This window comes from Trachemys scripta, chromosome 4 (assembly GCF_013100865.1).
Source record: "Trachemys scripta elegans isolate TJP31775 chromosome 4, CAS_Tse_1.0, whole genome shotgun sequence".
Classification (NCBI taxonomy): domain Eukaryota; kingdom Metazoa; phylum Chordata; order Testudines; family Emydidae; genus Trachemys; species Trachemys scripta.
Window position 1 is genome coordinate 53,432,796 of NC_048301.1, and position 15,015 is coordinate 53,447,810.

The 15,015-nt window shown below is 40.3% G+C and overlaps 1 long non-coding RNA gene across 2 annotated transcripts; it reads right to left on the bottom strand.

Annotated features, from left to right (window-relative positions):
• Positions 1–753: 753 nt before the first annotated feature.
• LOC117877137 lies at positions 754–9,951 on the bottom strand. Of its 2 annotated transcripts, none has more exons than XR_004645624.1 (5): positions 9,922–9,951; positions 6,665–6,698; positions 4,982–5,043; positions 3,690–3,761; positions 754–1,007 (listed from the first exon to the last, which is right to left on the bottom strand). It is a non-coding gene; the product is annotated as an uncharacterized LOC117877137 (long non-coding RNA). The 2 variants fall into 2 exon arrangements; XR_004645625.1 differs by having other exon boundaries at positions 9,802–9,930.
• Positions 9,952–15,015: the final 5,064 nt, after the last annotated feature.

Genomic DNA, 15,015 nt, shown 5'->3' on the forward strand with positions numbered 1-15,015 from the left:
TGTTTCAAGTTTACAGTGTAGTGTATCATAAAATAAGAAAATGGCAAAGCAAAAGAAACTTTAATGTCTGTATTTATGACAACTGATTTTGAATATACTTGAAATTAATATTTCAGTGTAGCAAACTCTCAAACAAAGTTGCCATCATAGATATGCCTAGTAAATTAGCATTAAACAAAATGGTAAAGTGGAAAGAAAGCTAATGGATACTATAAACAATTAAGCATCAATTTAAATATATACATGGATGAATAAATACTAAAATGAAACAGTGATCTGACAGGAACGCCCAATCTAACTTTCACATATTTTATAACGAGGCCAAATAAAATTCAGGAGCCAAACATTCCCCCAAACAGGGTTCAAACGCAGATTCCCATCTTTCCAAATGTGGGCGTCTCTTGATTAGGGCCATTGGACTGATTTGAGCTCTGGGACAATGTTTTTAAATGTGGGTGCCCACAGTTTGGAACCCAAGTTTTGAGAACTGTGGCTGTTAATCCTAACATTAATTTGAGGTTTAGGTCTGGTGTTTCAGTTCTGGCTTCTCTCTAATTTCAATTCATGTGCACAAATAAGTAAAAACGGCATCATTACTCATTGCGGAAACAGGAAGAATGGTTTTAAAAGACAAAACAGTATTGCTATAGTTTCCTTCAGAGATTATCAAGTCCCATTTATACATTATCCAAGAACCAAACAACTTTTGTACAGAAATAACTCTGAAATCCAGCGCAGGACACAGTAAAATGCTTGTCAGTTGCAATTCTGTCTTTATTGCTCAGCAAAGGGGCTTGCCATTTTGTACATTCTTAGCACACTGTCTCCCCAAATTTACTCCCCTCAGCAGTGCTTCACTGAAGTCATCCAGTCCTATTAAGGTAGTGAGAGGGGAGAGGAATCCATAGAGGCCACCCAAGACAATGCTTAAGGGCCAGCCAAAAAACACCAGGACGATGAGCCAAAATATTCCCCACATAATACAGCTGCAATCTGCCATCTTGAACCTAGTGAGACAGTTAGAAAATAGGGGTTAATTTGGGCAGGTTCTGTTAAAAGATATTTTATATATATTTTACTTCCTAAGAAAAATTCCTATTCAGGGGGGAAAAAAAAGTTGTTTCAGCAAAGCAAATCTAACTCCTATATTTTACAAAATAATCTAATGCAATACAGTTCTCAAGTCACACGTGTAGCCTTGGGTGAAACAAAAGTTATATTAGAACCACTATCTCCCAGCCCAGAATGTTTTGAATTCAGATACTTATCTATATAGAGCTATGCTAAGTAGCAAGTGTGGCTTTTAAACTACAAGAAAATATGACTCCAGATAAAGAACATAATGAAGATTAGTAAGGCAGGAAGATCATATGATGTTAACAGCATAAAGAAATCCAGGTCTTATTCACAGGCACTCTGAGGGTGCACATAGTCTTTCAGGACGCCAACAGGCAATGCTGAATGAGGTCAACTCCTGCTGCTTGTTGACTGACTTTGGAGATACAGTGTGTACACAACTAGAACCAAATCTGCTCAATCTCAGGGTACGTCTTCACTTACCGGAGGGTCCGGCAGCAGGCAATCGATGTTCTGGGATCGATCCCGGAAGTGCTCGCCGTCGACGCCGGTACTCCAGCTCGCCAAGAGGAGTACACAGCATCGACGGGGGAGCCTTCCTGCCGCGTCTGGACCCGCGGTAAGTTTGGACTAAGGTACTTCGAATTCAGCTACGTTATTAACGTAGCTGAATTTGCGTACCTTAGTCTGAAGTGGGGGCTTAGTGGGGACCAGGCCTCAGTACCTGCTGGCCCCTTTCACTGCCACTTCCTCTGGGAGCCCAACACTGGGAGTATGTGATTTCTTTGACAGCCCAATAAAGTCGGGGCCAGAACCACCATAATAGTTGTTTCCACCCCCCCTCCCTCAACTGAGACATATGTTGTGAGCTGTCAGGGTCCTTTATTTTTGTCTTGCTCTTTCTTCCAGTAGCCTGGGAAAACATTAAGACTATACATCCTAAAATATTACACAACCCTAAATGCATCTTGGTGCATCCTGCTATACTTGTGAGGACTCCAGTTGCTATTTGGTGGTGATTGTCACCTTTATGTTCCTGTAGGTTACATAAAGGATTCCTCATAAAAGTTTTTTCTCCCCCAGAAAGTTTTCTTCGGACTACTTTTAATGTTCTATGTTAATTCAAATATGTTAAAATGTGGAAATGCACAGTTTAGTCATCCAGACAATCTTAACTCTGTTCTGTAGTGGCACTGTGAGGAGAAAAGAAAAAATCTGAATGCATCTTTCAAAATCAATGTACCGTAATCTAATTTGGGACCAGAAGCACTAAAATGCCTTAATCAAATCATATGCTTTTTGGATGGTGTCACTACAGGATAGAGTTAAGGTGTTTCGATGTTCCCTAACTGTTAATGGCTGTACCTTAACACGTTTGGATTGAAGTTTAATAATAATTCTTAATTTCCTGAGTTTAAAATGCCAGCTTTTGGGACAATTACAATGTAATTTATTTTACCCTAAATTACTGCTATGAATTTTCAACCTTAATTCCATTTTCTTGTAGTCTTTATCAGGAACTTAATATTGTTATTCATTAAAGCTGGTCAAAGAATTTTCAACAGAATAATTTTTCATCAGAAAATGGAGTTTTGCCAAAATCAAAATGTTTCACTGGAATGTGTCGACTTAGACAGAATTTTCAAAAGGAAAATGTTAAAATGAATTATTTTGACTTTCTTGTTTCATTTCAATGTGGTTGAAATGTTTGGTTTTGATAATGTAAAAATGTTTGGTATTTTACACTTTTTGTTCCATTTCATCTTGATGTTATAACATTTATATATATTAATTTAATATTTTATATTAAGTTTCAACTTCATCTAAATGAAATGTTCCAAGCTAAAAAATTTTGGAAATATTCTCAGAGAAATTTTGAAATTTCAATATTTTTTCCAATTCAGAACAAAACAAATGTCAAAAAGTGAATATTTCCTATGAAATGGAAATGTGGTTTTCCATCTAGCTCTATTTATTATTTGTAATATAGTAGCTACCGGGTAGGGTGACCAGACAGCAAATGTGAAAAATCGGGACAGGGGGTGGGGGTAATAGGAGCCTATATAAGAAAAAGACCCAAAAATCGGGACATCTGGTCACCCTACTACCGGGTTACCATGAGATGACAGTCACATTGTGTAGGAACTATAAAAACAAAGAGTAAGAGAGAGTCTCTGTCCTGGGGACAGATAAAAGGTGACAGAAAGGGCATATCTGAGTTTGACGGATGGGGAAACTGAGGCATAGAGCAAGTAAGTGTCTTGACCAAGCTCTTATCAATAAGGGTGGAGCCAGAAGATAAACCCAAATCTCCTGTTTCCCAGTCCAGTGCACTAACCAGAAGATGGCCCTTCCTATCCTTAATTACACAAGTAGTCCCAATTTCATGAGTAATCCTTATTCATGTACATAGTCCCATTGGGTTGAAACTACACACACGAAGGCTTGAGCCTTCAGGTAGTAAGTTCCTTGGGGCAGAGATGTACTATTTTGTAATTGTCTCTAAATAGTAATTGCACACACCTCTGGCACTATATAAATAATCATTTTAAAGTAATATCACTTGTCATATATGAATTATAACACAAAATATATTTTTAAAAAATGGGTACCTTTAACCAGAATTCCCAATTGTCACCTTACTCAAAAAAATCGATGATTGGGCCAAGCTCCACCTAAGGAAACTAGAACAACAGGATCAGGATACTGTCAAAACAGTTAATGAACAAAATAAATTGACTATGTCTGGAATACTGCATTCTGTTCTGCATTGCATTCAATTCCGGGCACCTCAGCACCAGAAAAATGTAGGTTGATTGGAAGCAGTTCAAATAATACAAAAATGGCTATGGTGCTGGGGTTTATTGAGGAAAAGTTAAAAGAACTGCTTGTTTATCAAAAGATTAAAGAAATTGTGATACCCATCTATAAATATATGAAGATGAAGTGGTTAAGCATCAAGGATAGTGAGAAATGACTTAGGGTGTCAAAATGGTAGTCTAATTAGCCATCATGAATTTACACTGATCTTTAATGAAGTATCAGTGTAGATACTACAATATTACTGATTTAAATTGGTTGTTTCTAATTGAGATGCTATTAAGATGCAAAGGATGCCATGGCAATAGGCACTGTGCAAAAAAATCATAAATAATAAAATACAGTAGGAACCTCAGAGATATGAACACCAGAGTTACTAGTGACCAGTCAGCCACATACCTCATTTGGAACCGGAAATACACAATCAGGCAGCAGAAGAGAGACAAACAAAACAAACAAACAAAAAAAGCAAATACAGTACATTACTATGTTAAACGTCAACTACTAAAAAAAATAAAGGGAAAGCAGCATTTTTCTTCTGCATAGTCAAGTTTCAAAGCTGTATTAAGACAATATTCAGTTGTAAACTTTTGAAAAAACAACCATAACGTTTTGTTCAGAGTTACAAACATTTCAGAGTTACGAACAACCTCCATTCCCAAGGTGTTCATAAATCTGAGGTTCTACTGTAGGTAAATAAATGATGGGATGAATAAAGAAAATTTAGGGAGGCTCCCGGGAAAACCTTCTTGACAGTGAGATTACTCAGGCTGGGCAACAATGTCCCAAGAGACGTTCTGTTGCTTGAGACATTTAAAGCACCACTAGAAAATGTTATGCACCACAGGGTATAATCTTGCCATGGCAGTGGCTAATGGACAAGATTCCACAATAGGCCCTTTTCACTGCTGATTTCCAGGTTTCTGTGGTTAAATTAGTAACAGACGAATACAGCAACATATTAGCATCAAGTAGCTGGGGTCCATGAAAGGACACTGCTTTACTAACTTAATTTAAACTGCCCTTTGACACAGAAGGTAAATATTTTGTTTGATTGTGAGTAACACAGCAATATAAGGCTTACCTTTAAAGCATCTGTGTTTCTGTGGCCTTTTAAATGACCAGATGTACTCTTCTAGGCATTCACTGAAGCACAAGAAAACAAGCAAGCTGAATAACACCAGGAACTTAACAGAAAAGTCTTTGTTCCCCCTTATGCAACTTGCTGACATCATCTAACAGAAGTGTATCAAAACATTAATACGCCCACAGTAACCAATGTGACATCACAAACAGGCCACTGTTTCATGTGGGCAACAGGGAGCAGATGAGTTGAAACAAATGTCTTGTTGTCATACAAATATCTCCGACAGTATAAACTTGGGGGAAAAGATTTGCCATTGATCACCTAAGAACTGAACACACGCAGTCTACGCTCACACATCCTATACAATTAGTTGCCCTGTCTCTCCTGCCCTTGCCCCTCACTTTGGGTCCCTGTCACACATTATGCCCTACTTTGGGGATGTCAGAGACATGTACCCACTCCACACCCAGTCTTGCGCAAGCACCAAGCGAAGCGACCTCTGGTCTGGCACCCCTTGGTGGGCAGAGGGGGAACGGCAGCTACAGGGCTGGGCCATGGGGGCTCCAATCAGGTGAACATAGTTACCATGGGGCAGGGCCCATGGCTCCATGTGGATGAGGGACCTGTCTCAGCAGGAACAAGGAGCCTGCCTCACCCTCAGGAGAGAGGAGGCAGACTGCCCCACTGCCCGCAGGGAGCGGGCAAGAGGGGCAGCCCCCCCCCCCCCAAACCAACCAGGCTCTTCCCCTCCCAGCTGACTCTGAATTGGCCCCAGTATATTACTAGGTGTCCAGAGCTGGGGTGGGAGCATAAACAGAAACACCCTCAGCCCTTAATCTTTCCTGTCTTCTTCCACACCCACCCTGGTGGGCTTTAGTTCAGCCTCCAGTGTGTTCAGACCCTTCCAACTGCCACCCTGTGGCAGTTACTCTTCAAATGTGCCCAGCTTTCTAGGGTATATTTTAACAGGGGAAAAAGAAATCCGTAAACACAGTTCTATAAAAAAACATAAAGGCACCATAACTAAGGGAGGCAACAGTAATAAAAGAATAATTAAAATAAAATATTCCTAATAAATTATTATAATGGAAGAGAGGCGGAAAGAGGGAAAAACTGAAATGAAATAAATACATTAAAACCCTGAAAGGGAAGTGAAAAATAAAAGTAAACCAGAGATTAAATAGACCACAGAGAAGAGCTGGTAATGGAAGGATATAAATAAACAATTGCAAATTCTGAAAAAGATTAGAAAGAAATAGAGCAGGAAAATGAAAGAGAAAAACAATGAACAAATGAGACACATGTAAGAGCCCAAACCTACACACACACACACACACACACACACTTCTTACTTACACTAGTAGTCCCTTTGTCCCAGACTTAGCACAGAACTGGAAAGGACGAGGGAAAATGTGGTTTTAAACCATTTTTGCACACCCCAGTCTTAAGGCAGATAGAAGCCAGTTCAGCGCCAGCTGCCCTAACTTATCACTGATAAAGTTTACAGATGACACAAACATGGTCACTACTGGGGGAGTAGTAAATCATGAAGAGGACAGATCACTGATACAGAGTGATCTGGATCATTTGGTAAGCTGGGCACAAGCAAATAGTATGCATTTTAATACAGCTAAATATAAATGTATACATCTAGGAACAAAGAATACAGGCCATACTTACAAGATGGAGGACTCTATCCTGGGAAGCAGCGACTCTGAAAAAGATTTAGGGATATGGGTGGATAATCAGCTGAATATGATTTCTCAGTGCAAAGCTGTAGCCAAAAGAGCTAATGGAATCTTGGGATGCATAAATAGGGAGATCTCAAATAAGAATTGAGAGGTTATTTTAACCTCTGTATTTGGCACTGGTGTGACCGCTGCTAGAATACAGTGTCCAGTTCTGGTGCCCACAGTTCAATAAGGATGTTGATAAATTGGAGAGGATTCAGAGAAGAGCCACAAGAATTATCATAGGATTAGAAAACATGTCTTCTAGTGATAAACTCAGGGATCTTCATTTATTTAGCTTAAACAGAAGGATAAAGGATTACTTGATCAGTCTATAAGTACCTGCGAGGGGAACAAATATCTGCTAATGGGCTCTTCAGGTATAACATGTTCCAGTGGCTGGAAGTTGAAACTACACAAATTCAGACTGGAAATAAGTCATGCAGCCAATGATTTTAGTTTAGTATCCATTTATTTATTTATCATGTGATGATAGGTTATACTACATATATTCACTGTATGTTAATTAGAGTTAATTTGTAGGATTATGAAAGTATAAGATTGATCAGTATTTAAAGGAACTATGTGGTAGACATTAGTAAGAGAAGCTGAAACGCAAAAACCCATAGGCCGAAGCCTCAAGACCTTAGCTTAACTATTTTGGGTCTTGGAGACAAAAAATAATGGCGCAAGTCAATGACCAAGAAATAACCCAAAAGATAATGGAAAAGAGGTACCAACTGGTAATATTGCAAAAGTATAGCTGGAAAGATTAAATTAAATTATAAAATGCTGTGACAACAAATATTGTCTCTAACACAGGCCCTAACCTCAGAATAAAGGTGGTACATCGATGTTAATAAAAACCTACCCAGCCTATAGAATTCGGCGTCCCTTGTGTTTCCAGGGGACACAAACCAATAAGAAAAAGAGGGTTGACACTTTCATATACATGCACAGAATGTAGGTATAGAAAAAAATCACAGTATAAAAAAGATTGCCCAGAACAGGAAAATTGAGCTTTCTAGGGGAACTCCAGCAGGAACCACTCACGTACTGATGGTCAATCCATGAGAGGGCCAACAGACTAACACCATCTAGGAGGATGTGAGTATGTCTGTAGGTATAACTGGTCCATTATACTTATCTTTAGGAACTGTATATGCTGTAACATTTATAGCTTTGTCGGTAACTTTAATAAAATTACTAAAAGGTAAATGCTCTTGTAATTGTATGTGTTATTTGCCTATGGTTTCATGTGTTCCTATGAACTTGAAATATAAAACAAACAGAGGAAACTCTGTTGAACTTAAGACTCTAATTGCCAGAACCAAACTCACTGAAGTATGATTAATCTTAAATAAAATAAAAGGCTACAGATTTGGTGTCCAATAGCAGGGCCATAGAAAACACACAAAACCAATAAGAAACAAAAGTTTGAGAAAAAAATATATAGAGATCAAAAGTCATAATGAACTAAAATGGAGACTTCCTGTTTCGCTTATGCTTGTTTGCATTTTATGTTGTTTTGTTTGTCTACCTGTCTGATGTTGTAAGAATTGAGCTCAGGGGAAAGAAATAGTGAGACCGCAGTTGTGTAAAAGGATTCTAGCACTCTCTTATGGGTAGAAACCCTATCAGAGTGAGTCAGATATTCCACCCTCAACTGCAAGTCATAAACTCCCCAAATCTGTTAATAAGCTCCATGAATTTTATACTCCTCTGGACTGCATCGCCGATGGAGGATCAAGTAAAACTTTGTGGGGTTACCTTGGTCACCGCCCCGCCTCTCGGTGTACTCCAGCTGTAAAACAGCTACAGGAGAAGCAAGCGCCACAAGCCCTTCTCAAATAGAGAAATCCCTATAAGATATTTATCAGGAGCAAGGAAGAGATGCCTTCTATAATTTTTCTAAGGAAAGTATGGAACAGAATAAATTATCTGTTCAGGCATGTGTTTTAATAGACCCACAAATGTCCTTGGAGGCCTTTGTGCGAAACTACATCAAAACCCATGGGGGAGGATTAGTTAGAAAACCAAGCAATGGCATCCTCTGGGCCCATAGATATCCTTGGAATTTAACGTGTTCCCTCTTTGAGAGGGGAAAAAGAAAAGAAAAGAGTTCAAGAAGTGAAAGGAATAGCCGTGGATTCTGTATATCTGGCATGTAACATCCTGGGGAGAAGATTTAAAAGAAAGCAACTGTAAGAGACAAGACAAGCCTTGTCCAGAGAGCAGGAGACTAGTGACACATTGAGAGAACAACTTAGTAGGACAAGAGAAGTAAATTCCATACTCCTGGATCAAAGGGACAGTTTGGCAAGACACCTAAGCTACAGCAAGCAACAGTTACAAAAAGCTGGTTATGAAATTCTGATGTGGAGAGACAGAGCAATGGGTCAGGGACGTTCATTTGGGCAAGAAGTGAGAATAGCAGAGCTGGCTCACAGAACACAGGTATTAGAACAAACTTAATACATATCCTCCAGAATGTCACGTCAGGTAATCAATATTGAAGGTGAACATGAGGAGATGTGAGTAGATGAGGAGGATAACTGTATGGAGATAGAGTTACCATGGGCGGCGAGTTCTATGGGCCCATGGTGCCTGCGCACCAGGAATATTCCGGCGCCCAGGCACCAGGGGCCCAGCTCCCGCCTTCTGCCCCTGGGTGCCCCCTCCCCCGTGTCCCCCGGACCATTTAAAACAGCCTGGGGCCCCCACTCACCACCGGCAGCTCAGCGGAGCTGAGCAGCTTCCTGCCTGCTCGCTCCCCGTGGCTGCCGGCCTCTCCCTGCGGCACCTGGGCAGGGTGGGTTTGTGTCCCGCCCCAAGCGCCCCTGCGGCCAATAGGAAGCTGTGGAGGTAGTGCCTGGGGGTAGCAGCACACGGAGGCCCCCTCGGCCCACCCTGCCTAGGAGCCCTAGGTAAGCGCCGCACCCTCCCCACACCCTCCCAGAGCCTGCACCCCCACCCCCTTCCTACATTCCCCCCTCCGGCCCCCATGCTCCCTCCCAGAGCCTTAGGCAGGTGGGGGATGGAGTTGGGGGGAAGTGGGCTCTGGGCACCACCAAAATTTCTACAAACCTGCTGCCCCTGGGAGTTGCCACCTCTATATGTTGTAAATATAATTCCAGATATTCCAGTAGCTGTGGTGGAACCTGGGGAAGAACAACAACGTGGAGGTAGAATTTTACCCCTACTTACCAGATTGAGAGCTAAACTCAGACAGGAAGAACAACAGGAAACTGAACAATGTGGAGAGCTAAGAATAGAGGAAGTATCAGACACAGAAGATTCGGAGGGAGAGAATGGGGGATTTGAAGAAACTGTCAGTAGTGAAGCAAGGAAAAAATAAGTTGTAAAACGTTTTGATGGAAGTTTTGATAAGAAATTGAATATTGCAGGTTTAAGACAAGAAATGAAACGAAGAGCAATTAGTAGCTGTTGTGAGAGTGAGAAGAAAGAGGGACAAAGAATGAGTAAGCCAGACCTGTAACAAACCCATCTGCAATTGTGCTGTTTGTTACAAGAAACTCAGGGAACTATAAAAGTTGCTGTGAAGGCCTGTAAGAAGGCAATCTTAGATATCAGTACCTCTCAGGAAAGACAAAAGTCTTTGCAACCTGAAATTCCAGCAAGTATTTTTGATATCTTGAAGTCAACTGAATCAGAAGGAATAATGAAAAGAACAAGTGGCATATTTCATTTTGAATCTGATGTGCCCACTGTACCCCATGCCACTTTAGAGCCAAAATCAGAATCTCCACAGAAACCTATGCCAGTGCCAAACCTTCCTAAGGTACAGGCACCTACCCAAGGCAAAAGAAAATGTAAAGGGTTACAGCAAAACCCTACATCTAAATTATCTACTGTTAAAGTTGCCCAAAGTTGGGAGATACCAATTCCTCTAGAGAAAAAGAAACCTAGACTCCCCAATATAACCATGAAGGAGAAGAATCAATCAATTCCTAATGTGGAACCAGTAGAATCCAGTAAACATGTCTCTCCAACAGCCATGGTAACACATGTAAAAACCTTAGAAGCCATTGCAAAAATGGTAGTGCTGATGAAAAAAGGAGACCCAGTGGCTGCCCCCACAGCACATTTAGAAACAGTAGTGAAACTGTTGCTGTTAGATTAAGAGAATTTGGATAAGATTCTACAGTTAACTGTGGACAGAGCCTTATGGAATACATTGCCACCAAAATTTCAAGAAGGGGAAAAAAAATCATTCAAAAACACTGTGCGACTGTTAGAAAGAAATATGCATCCAGACCAGGAGTTACTTTGGTAGCTAACATGAAGCAACGTGATGGTGAGTCACTGCATGAATTTCATAATAAATTTTCTTCAGCTTGGATATCTAATGAAATGCCTGGAAAGGAAACAGAACCACAGTATATTAATTTGCTTGTTAACAATTCTTTAGAAGCAGTTCGGGGTAAAGTAATAATGCATGTCAACCCCAGGAGCACTCTTCCAGAAGTGCTGGATTTGTTGTCTAAAGCCTATATTCAAACCCAACAGAAGGGTTCCAAAAGAACTCACCCTCCTATAGCAGTTGCTCAAGAAGCCTCAGGTAAACCAGTAATTAAAGTAGAAGGCCTACAAACTATGACATAAGGACAATCACCTGGTCCAACAGGGTTGGATAATAATATTAAAATCAGATCATACCCAAGGGGGGGGGGCATACCACGATGTCCTCAAATTCAAAATCCCAGATACTATGACCCTAGAAACACGAATAAAGGAATAGGGACATGCTCCTTACCATCTTCACCAACCACAAGCAGGAAACAATTCATGTCTGACATGAATCGCTAGCACTCTCACCTGAGAATCCTGACTCGTCGACCCCCTAGTCCTATAATGGACATAATTATTAAAGAACTCCGTCAAATAGGGAAAACACTAGATTCTCACAAGTGTGAAATGCAAAAAATACAGCAGCAAATGAATTCCAGGATATTGAACAACCAACACACCCCACCTCAACCCATTGCCGTAACAACTGAACTGGCATTCTGGATTTCAACTCCATGCATGGAGTATGAGAACGACCAAGCGGAAAAAAATGTAAATCCAACAAAACAGAATGGGTGACGCCAAAAGGCCCCATGCAAATTTGTAGCCTCTTTAGAAAAAGATGTAAATGGGAAACCCACAGTATCAACAATGGTGAGGGGCTGCCATTTTTTATTATTGACATTGAAGCCTCAATCAATGATAAAAATCCAAAATCATCCCCTTTATTATCAGGACAACCCAGAGCGTTAGCAACATTTGCAAGTAACCAGATCACAGCTGAGTTATCAAAATCAGTAGCGACAGAAATAAGGGACATAAAAAAGGGGGACATAAAACATGTATTTGCACTAGCAAATTTGAAAGAACCCTACAATTTACTGTAAGTATATTTTCTGAGGAAACATGGATGCCTTATAGATTTGACCAATCGCTTGCTATGCTTAACAGTACAGGCATTAGACAATCAACCTGTTGTCATTTGCATTTGTGACATTGTTTCAACTGTAACTAAACCAAGAATGTATATCATAGAAAACATTGCAAAAGGGAGAACTAATGTGCAGGCATTAGTAACTAAGCATGTTGTTGCTTTTGCTAAATACAAGCGGGAATGTGAAATGATGGATGTAACTTAAAATTTCAGGAGAAAATTTTCCCCCACAGAAGCAATATCCTTTTCTGGATCAGGCCAGACCTTACAGTGTGTGATACATGAAGGGGGTGGTGGGGGGAGAGTAGCTTCCTTTGATGGACACCCAGTGAGCCAGTTAGGTATAAAATCCCTCTTGGTGTCTGTTCTCTTCTTGCTTTACCTGTAAAGGGTTAACAAGCCCACAGGTAAAAGAAAAGGATTGGGCAGAACTTTTAAAATTGGGAAAGCAACTTTCCCTTTGTCTGTTGTTCTCTGTGCTGAAGAGATGGGGCAGCAGGAATGCTGTGTAAAGTTTGAACCAGATCATATCTAAAACTACTTTTAACAACCCAAAGGTGTAAGTAAATCAGAATGTTTAGCTAGAAGCGATCAGGTTTCTTTCTGTTTATTTTTTAAGGCTTGTGGATCTCCACTGTGCTAACTCCAGATGCTTTTATTTGCTTGAAACCTTTAAGTTGAAACCCCAAGAAAGCTATTTTGAGTGCTTGATTTTTGGAATTGCTCTTTTAAAATCTAGCAAAAGTCTAAGTTCCAGATATATTTTCTTTCTTTTTGTTTTTAATAACATTTAGCTTTTTAAAGAACAGAATTGGATTTTTGGTGTCCTAAGAGGTTTGTGCATGTTGTTTGATCAGCTGGTAGCCACAGCTAATTTCCTTTGTTTTCTTTCTCAGCTGTTCCCTGGAGGAGGAGTGAAAGGGCTTGAGGGTACCCTACAGGGAGGAATTCTCCAGTGCTCCTTCCTGAGTTCAAAGGAGGTTTTTTTGCATTTGAGTGGTGGTAGCATTTACCAAGCCAAAGTCAGAGAAAAGCTGTAACCTTGGGAGTGTAATACAAGCCTGGAGTGGCAAGTATTAATTTTTAAAATCCTTGCAGGCCCCCACTTCTGCTCTCAGAGTGACACAGTGCTAAGGAAGCAGGACGAAGTGCAACACAACAAAGGTACAACTAATGGTCTCAGAAGTTTCTTTTTTAGGCATCACGTGGTCTCAAGAAGGTCGAACACCTGCCCAACAGAAGGTGAATGTAATTCGGGAATTGCCTGTGCCCACTGACATAACTTCTTTACGCTCTTTTTCAGGCTTAGCAGAATACCATCAGGACATCATCGCTAACTTTGCTCACATTGCAGGTCCACTCTATAATCTCTTGAAAAAGGGAGTTGCTTGGGTCTGAACAGCATGTAAATGCATTCATCAAGTTAAAGCAACCAATAATGCAGGCACCTGTGCTGATGACCCCAGATCCCAGCAAACCATAGCATCTAGATGTATCTGTGAGCACAACTGCACTTGCAGCAACAGCTTCTCAAGAGAAACATGGAACAATCAAACCAGTGGCATATGCTTCCAGAAAAATGAGTCCAGTGAAACTTAAATATTCCACTTGCAAGAAGTACTTGTTAGCCACCAACTGGGCAATCCAACTTTTTTCATTTTTGATTGGCTTAAATCCAATAGTCTTGCATTCTATGTTCTTGCTTTCTAATCAAGTCAAAGATGAACAAGTGTCTAATGCTCAACTGGCACACTGTACCTTGTTATTGCAGGGCAAAGATACAACAGTGACCCCAGTTCAGATTCAATCTCCATTGCCAGATGCTCTGTTATATTCTGAAAACCATCATGTGTGTCCAAATATAGATCAAAAGAAACTCTTAAATCAATTCTTCACATTAATGCCATCCCATATAACAATCACAGAATCTTATTGCTTTTTCATTGACGAATCCAGCTATCATAATCAAAGGAAATGATGGTATCTCTCCAAAATCAAATAATCTGGACATTGGTAGAGTGGATAAGTAAATCTGAGGGAAACTGATATGGTTTGGAAAGTATCACACTCATGTGCTCCACATCCTGCTCAATATGTGAAACTTGCAGCAGTAGCATGTGTATTGTAACAGTGCCAAAACTATCTATCACTAAAGAGAACCACCCCTTAATTATTTTTTCAGATTCAGCTTGAGGATGTAATTCACTTAGATTTTTTTTACCAGTATGGGATGCTTATGAATTTACATCCTCAGATGGAGCTCAACTTAAATATACATCATTTTTACAATATATTGTCAAACTGGCCGTACAAGTATTCACTCCAGAACAGCAACGCATAATTCAAAAGATGCAAGCTCATAGTAAAATAGGGCCATATGCTCAGGAAAATCATCATGCTGATTTGTTAGCCAAAAAAGAAGCCTGTAGTGGAATTTTATGGGAGAAACCCAGGCAAATAGATCCCATGGCAAATTCAAATTTGATCCCAGTCGGAGCAGCAAAAGACCAATTCAACACAGGGGTACCAGATCTAAAAACTTTGCAGGCAAAGAATCAGACAATTGTCAAAAGCAGAGAACAAACAGCTTGAAGTTCCCTATCACAAGATTCCCTATGTCAAAAGTACAAATCAGAGTTATATATAAATAAGGGTATATTGATGTATCTCGAAGAGCATTTTCCAGTGTGGGTAGTCCCATCCCAGTTGTGCAGGAAAATGACAGATCTACTTGGTCCATGACACACCTTCGGGACAACATCAAGGGGTAAATAAAACCATGCAGCGCCTCACCTCCGTGGGTTGGTGGCCATGCATGAAAATAGATGTGCAATAAT